Source organism: Pseudorca crassidens, chromosome 9 (genome assembly GCF_039906515.1).
Source record: "Pseudorca crassidens isolate mPseCra1 chromosome 9, mPseCra1.hap1, whole genome shotgun sequence".
NCBI classification, from domain to species: Eukaryota; Metazoa; Chordata; class Mammalia; order Artiodactyla; family Delphinidae; genus Pseudorca; species Pseudorca crassidens.
In genome coordinates this window covers 92,014,121-92,022,225 of record NC_090304.1, presented here as the reverse complement: position 1 = coordinate 92,022,225, position 8,105 = coordinate 92,014,121, and the positions used below count along the sequence as shown (strand labels likewise).

General features: G+C 38.3%; 1 pseudogene; it reads left to right on the top strand.

Moving 5' to 3' along the window:
• The first annotated feature begins 7,069 nt into the window (after positions 1–7,069).
• Positions 7,070–7,649, top strand: LOC137231178 (NXPE family member 4-like; annotated as a pseudogene).
• The last annotated feature ends 456 nt before the right edge of the window (positions 7,650–8,105 follow it).

Genomic DNA, 8,105 nt, shown 5'->3' with positions numbered 1-8,105 from the left:
GGGGACATGGGTTCGTGCCCCGGTCCGGGAGGATCCCACATGCCGCAGAGTGGCTGGGCCCGTGAGCCATGGCTGCTGAGCCTGCGCGTCCGGAGCCTGTGCTCCGCAACAGGAGAGGCCACAGCACTGAGAGGCCCGCATACCGCAAAAATAAAAAAAAGATAAATTGCAAATAGAGAAAAAACACTTGCAACTTACATCCTTGACAAAAAACTATTATGCCTATTATATAAAAAGTTCTTAAAATTGAAAAGAAAAAGGCCCAGATAGAAAAATTAGAAAAAGATAAGAGTAGGCAATTTAGTTGAAGAAATGAAAATGGCCCTTAAACACAGAACAAGAAATATATATCTAAACTACACTGAGATACCATTTCTCCTCTATCAAGATGACAAAAATTCCAAAGTTTGAAAACATATGGTATTGATGAGACTGTGGAGAAACAGTCATTCTCAGACATCACTGATGGGAATTCAAAATGGTACAGCCCCGGTGGAGAGAAATTGGCAATATTTGGAAAAAGTACATATGTATTTACCTTTTGACCCAGCATTCTCAAAGACACTAACAAAACTATGAAACAACTCTACACAGATTATTCATTGGAGCACTGTTTGTGATATCAAAAAGTTGGAAAACAAACAAAATGTGCATCTATAGGGGACCAAACAGATTATGATACATCTTCTCAAGATAACACAATGCCACCATAAAAAGGAATAGGGAGAGCTCTACAAACTAATGTTGTTAGTCTCAGGATATACTGTAAATGAGAAAAGTTGCAGTACATAGTGTGCAACCTCTTAGGTAATTAAAAGGGAAGGATAGACACAGCTGTATTTGCTTATAACTGCAATAACAACAACAGAACCACTGGATGAAAAATAAAAAGTTAATCCATAAAGGCATGCAGAATTCAGAGTAGAAGGGACATGTATAGAAGCAAGACTCTCTTATACTTTGTTACATAGTTTTGGTTTTGGAACCATATATATGATTTATGTATTAAAAACATTAAACCAAAAAGAAAAAAATTCCTAAAAATGAAAAAATAAGTAAATAAATAAACCTAGCTGTAAGTCAAGTGGGTGACACAAAACTATGTTTTTCTGTGTTTCAGAGACTTAAGAACACAGCATTTTGACTGTATTTCCATGGTTGAATATATTCTAAGAATACATAGAGCTAGAAAAAAATCCCAAGTTTCACACAACAGTCTTTTTATTAGAACTAATACTGATATTATTATTTTGTAACTGTTTTTTACATTTTATTGGATAAGGCAAATTTTTATGTTAGTGATATCAGGAAATGGAGTTTTTAGTGAAAAAGAAAAATGCAAGTAAAAAAAATTAAAGACGTTAAAACAAACTTTTCAAAAATTGAATTGGAAACATCTGTATAAGTTCATGATTCTTTTTATTTTCAAATATACATATTTCCTAGGTCTATCCAGTGAAAAGGCCCAGAAGCAAAAATAACCCATTAGCAATAATCACCCCTAGCACCTAGACTGTGGTCTCTAAGAAGCCTTCCTCACTAAAAGGAACCAGGGATCCTTGGAGAAAAGAGTTGAGTTTTCTCCAAAAATTTACATGCAGCCACTTGCAATGCAATCACCTTGTCTTTGATTTCCCTCCTTTTGATTATGCTAATGACACATACTGAGAACCTAAAAGATCCCCATCAAGAAGATATTGAGGGACTTCCCTGGTGGCACAGTGGTTAAGAATCCGCCTGCCAACGCAGGGGACACGGGTTTGAGCCCTGGTCCGGGAAGATCCCACATGCTGTGGAGCAACTAAGCCCGTGTGCCACAACAGCCTGCATGCTAAAGCCCGTGAGCCACAACTACTGAGCCCGTGCACCACAACTACTGAAGCCCTCACGCCTAGAGCCTGTGCTCCACAACAAGAGAAGCCACCGCAATGAAAAGCCCACGCACCACAATGAAGAGTAGCCCCGCCTCGTGCACAGCAACGAAGACCCAATGCAGCCAAAAATAAATTAATTAATTAATTTTTTTTTTTAAAAAGAAGAAGATATTGAAGCAACTGTAGGAAGAACGAGGTTCTGCTCTGAGAATCATTCATTAAATGAACACTTGTTTACTCAACAACTATTATATGGCGGCCTCGGGGTGTGGACATAATGTTAAACAAGAGAGAATACCAGTCAGTATCAAACTATTGCAATACAGTGTGATACCTGCTACGAAAGGATGCTAGGGGAAACAGAGTCACCCCCCAGCATTGAGTCCAGAGAATGCTTCTGGAGGAAGTAATATCTGAAATAATACCAGAAAATGAGTAGAATTCAGGGACGCAAAAGAAGGGTTACAAAGGGAGCAACCTAGAGGGAAAGCGTTCTGGAAGGAACAGCATGTACAAAAGGGCTCATCTTCCATGTGCCTTAGTATGCAGGCCCTCCCTTGTCTGCTTTGTTTTCAAATAAGATGATTCGTAAAACACTGCTAGCACCTATATTAGGGCTACATGTATGGATCATCTTTACAACTGAAGAATTCCACAAAGATTTTTTTTTTTTAAAGGTTCAGGTTCTGCACTTTCTCACTAAAACCTCTCTCAGAATTCAGCCTATCCCAGGTCAGACCAAGAACATGGCATTAAATTGCCTGGTGATATACTGAGGGTGGGAAAGTTTTTTTAATTGGGAAAGATTTAATATTCCCTCAGTTGTTAACACCCAATTTTGTAACTTGAGAGACTAAAGTAAATGAGATGGATAGAGTTAAACTTACTTTGCCTTAACCTGTGTCCCCAACTAAATTTTATATTACTCTTGAGTAGAGATCTTGCTTTGAATGCCCCTTACTATGCCTAGTAAAGACAGATTCTAAAATGTCTGTTGAACAAATGGATAAATTGTCCAGTACATTTTAAAGAAATATCACAGTTTCTGAAATGCCTAAGAGTTTCAAAAATTTTTCAGTCTCCTCCCCTTGCGACCCAGCTCAGTCTTAGGGGATGAGGGTAACTATGGAATGGAACAGTCTCCTTCTAAACTATACATGCAAGACAGACTCCAGAGCTCCCTGAGCTGCCCTATAGGACAGGCTCTGGTTGATGTGACCAAATCTAGGAGTATCATGCTGCTCAGCCTCTGCACCATCCCCTAGGGTCACAGTCACATAAACGAACAACACCTGCCCCACCACCGCTACACACACACACACACACACACACACTTGGAGGTGGGGCTGCAGTATGGTCAGATCACAAGCTTGAGAGTCAGATTGCCTGGACTTGTATCTTGACTTTGGCAGTTATTCCTCTTATGGCCATAGGCAAATTATTTAATATCTTCCTGCTTCATTTCCTAATCTATGAAATAACTATAAGATAGGACTTATCTCACAGAGTTGATTGTTTCCTCATATTCACAAAATAATTATGTAGCTGGTTAAGTCTTCATCGCCTCCCAAAATATTCTTCCGTTGCCCAGGAAGAATTTAGATCCCACATCCAAATCAATTCAAACCTCAAGCCTTCTGGTGATTTCTTTCTTTCTACATACCAGGGACCTTCATATCTAATATATCTTGACAACACACTTTACAGGCCACACCTGGAATCTTGTTATCACCCAACTGATATCTCACACTTTTTAACCAGACACTTAATACAGGCATATCTTGTTTTATTGAACTTTGCTTTATTGCACTTTGCAGAGATTGCATTTTTTTAAGTTATTTTTTTTAACGTGGACCAAATTTAAAGTCTTTATTGAATTTGTTACAATATTGTTTCTGTTTTATGTTTTGGTTTTTTGGCCCCGAGCCACGTGGGATCTTAATTCGCTTACCAGGGATTGAACCCGCACCCCCTGCATTTGAAGGCGAAGTCTCAACCACTGGGCCACCAGGGAAGTCCAGATATTGCATTTTTTACAAATTGAAGGTTTGTGGCGACTCTGAGTTGAGCAAGTCTATTGGTGCCATTTTTCCCACAGCATTTGCTCACTTTGTATCTCTGCGTCACATCTTGGTCATTCTTGCAATATTTAAAACTTTTTCATTATTATTTTATTGGTTATGGCAATATATGACCAGTGATCTTTATGTTACTCTTATAATTGTTTGGGGGAACCACAAACTGCACCCATATAAGACAATAAACTTAATTGATAAGTGTTGTGTGTGTTCCAGCTGATCCACCCACCAGCTATTCCCCTCTCTTCCTCTCCTCAGGCCTCTCTATTCTGAGACACAACAGTATTGAAATTAGGCCAATTAATAACGCCCCCCTGATCAGTCAGCAGCCATCAACGTCAGGGCAAGACCCCCTACCAGCCAAAAGATGACAACTCACTGAAGGCAAGATGATGGTTAGCACTTTTAGCAATAAAGTCTGGAGCCGCACAGGCTCAGTGGCCATGGCTCACGGGCCCAGCCGCTCCGCGGCATGTGGAATCTTCCCGGACCGGGTCACGAACCCGCGTCCCCTGCATCAGCAGGCAGACTCTCAACCACTGCGCCACCAGGGAAGCCCACAATAAAGTATTTTTTAATTAAGGTATGGACATTGTTTTTTTAGACATAATGCTATGGCACACTTAAGAGATGACAGTATAGTGTAAACATAACTTTCATATGGAGTGGGAAAACAATTCACGTGACTCACTTTAAGGCGGATATTCGCTTTGTTGCAATCTGGAATTAAATCCGTAATATCTCCACGGTATGCCTATACTCTCACTCTCATTACACCTTGAATTCACTCACTAATCCAGTAAACAAAAATGTTTTGAAGCCTTTTATGTCCCAGGCACTGTTTCCTTGATTCTTTCCTTTCAACTCATAAGACTCTGCCTGGCCCCAATTTTCCTTTTCTTCCCAACATAGGTTCTGTAGCTAATTACTTGAACTGTTTTCTCCCCTAAATCCTCAAATTCATTGAACATGTTTTTCTGTTTGAAGTCTCAGTTTCCTAGAAGGAAAGCATATTTTAATTCTTAATTTGTCCCTTGTACAGTTGCGTTTTTCTGAAGGTTAAAGAAATAATAAGCAAAATTGTTTCTCTAGATATCATACACTGCTGGAGATTACAAGTTAATTTGTATTCTCACCTTATACCACGTATCAAATGAATCTCAGGTTATTTATAGATTCAAACTTTTTTTTAAAAGTCTAACTATTACAACAAACACAGGGGATATAGTCCTTACGAACTCTTCTTTTTAAAATGTAGAAGACCAGCCTCAGTTAAACAAGGGATAAATGATGAAAAACTCTTACAAATAGAATGACAACAATTACTGAATCCACTAAACTATAGTACTGGCCAAAACCAAAACAAAACTAGGGAGATTATGGTGGAAAACCATAAATGTTGTGTGTTCTGACACACAAATATTATAAACTCTGATAACACAGAAATGTTATAAATAACAAAAGATGGAGGAGGGCAGGTGGAGAGATTTCCTTATCATTTTCAGCCTGGTATTTAAAGATACTTTTTAAAGCTAATAAGTACACACACATATATATACATAAATATTAAAAATATGTGTTTTAATAAACAAGTTATACATAATACAATTATATATTATATATGTATTACATATAGTACTTACATATACTATAGTATAATATGCTATACATTATAGATAATATATAATATATAATATTATATATATTATATAGTACTATATATATCATAGTATATATAGAATATTCTGTATACAGTTATACATATAATACATATAACTTTATTAAAACACACACTTTTTAGGAAATAGGGTGAACTCAAAGATAAATAATTTAAAGAACAAAAATACAGTAGTGGAGAGGAGAAAATTGGGGCAAGACAGTGTAAATAATTTTGGTCACTGCTTATGGTAGGGAGTCAACAGATATTGCTGAAAAAAGAATATTAAATGTGTTATGTAAATCTATTGCATGTACTTGTTATATTATATAAAGAAAATTACGAGAATGAAAACACAAACCTGGACTTCCTGGTGGTCCAGTGCTTAATACTCTGCGCTTCCACTTCAAGGGGCATGAGTTCCATCCCTGGTCAGGGAACTAAGATCCCACATGCTGCGTGGTGTGGTCAAAAGAAAAAACCCACAAACTTTTCCATATTTTAGGACATACACATAAAAAAATGCCCTTAAATTTCAACCCAGTAATTCCACTTCCGAGTAAATGTACAAAATGATTAATTTCCGTATTAGTAGAAAATGAGGAAAATCTGTACGTCCACCAACAGGTGATTGTTAAAGAATGATACATCCATTCAATGAAATACTTGGTGTCCATCTCAATGGATGACTGAAGCAGCTCAGTATGTGTTAAAATGAAGAGATATTCAGAATACATCCTTACATTAAAAAGCAAGGCACAGAACAATGCATATGTTACCATTTATGTAAAAAGAAAAGAGAATATATGTAGTGTGTGTGTGTATGTGCACACACATGTGTATATATACATAGGCTCTGGAAAGATATTTATAAAAGAGATAAGAGTGATTACTCCTGGGAGGAAAACTGTGTGGCAGGAGACAGGAATGAAAGAGGGAGGCTCCTTTCATACTTCTTTCCATTTTGTATCTTTTTAATTTTGTACCTTGTTTATGCGGTACCTACCAAAAAAACTTGACATTTCACTATTAAAAATGTTTATTTTTTTATTATGATTTTTCCTTTCATTTTATTAGGACACAGACATGGTGAAATATTTCTTAATACTTAATTCTTTCAATGTACTGTTGTAACCACTTCTTAATCAAAAGAATTCTTTTAATATTTTTTAATATCTTTAAATATTTTTTAATGGGCTTTAATAGCCTATGGAATAGTAGTGGAATAGTAATGGAACAATTGACACATAGGTTTTACCAAAAGCTTTCTGCACTTTAATTATGGAAATTCCTGGACTGGACTCTTTGGTGGTAAAATATTAATAAAGATATAAATCCAACCTTAAGGTTAACAGAGACAGGCTCAGCTGTGTACATAGAATATGTCTCAGTCTTTGTCATTTCAAGTTTGGTGTGAATAAGAGATGTCTCCCTTTATGCATCACAGAAATACCTTCAAAATGGTCTTACACCATGAAGTACCACTGGATCCAGCAGTTTCACCAACAGAGACTGAGCTGAGAATAAAGGGGATCATGGAGAAGCTAGACCAGCTGATCCCACCCAGACCCTTCACCCACGTGAGCTCCACCACCAGCGCCACACACAGCAAAGCCACCCTCCTCAGCCCTCAAGACACATACTGCAGGGGGGATCAGCTAGACGTCCTGCTGGAGGTGAGGGACCACTTGGGACGCAGGAAGGAATATGGCGGGGGTTTCCTGAGGGCCAGGAATGTCCTCCCCAGCCCTGAAGGCAGGCGCTTCGGGAAAGGTGACAGACTTCAACAATGGCACCTACCTTGTCAGCTTCACCCTGTTCTGGGAGGGCCGGGTGTCTCTGTCTGTCCTGCTCATCCTCCCCAGTGAAGGGGTGTAGGCTCTCTGGAGGGCAAGGAACCAAGGCTATGACAGGGTGATCTTCACAGGCCAGTTTGCCAGTGGCACCTTGCAAGTCAATACTGATTGTGCCCTCATTTTAAATTCAAGTGCTGAACTGTGTGAGAACCTGGATACTCGTGTCCAAGAAGCCTTTTACTAAAGTCTACAAATAATAAATGTTGGAGAGGGTGTGGAGAAAAGGGAACCCTCCTGCAATGTTGGTGGGAATGTAAATTGGTACAGCCACTATGGAAAACAGTATGTAGGTTCCTCAGAGTTGCCATATGATACAGCAATCCCACTCTGGGCATACACCCAGACAAAACTATAATTCAAAAAGATACATGCATCTCAATGTTCATAGCAGCACTATTTACAATAGCCAAGACATGGAAACAATCTAAATGTCCATCAACAGATGAATGGATAAAGAAGATGTGGTATATACACACACACACACACACACACACACACACACACACACTGGAATATTAGCCACAAAAAAGAACAAAATAATTCCATTTGCAGCAACATGGATGGAACGAGAGATTATCATACTAAGTGAAGTAAGTCAGACAGAGAAAGACAAACACCATATGATATCACTTATATGTGG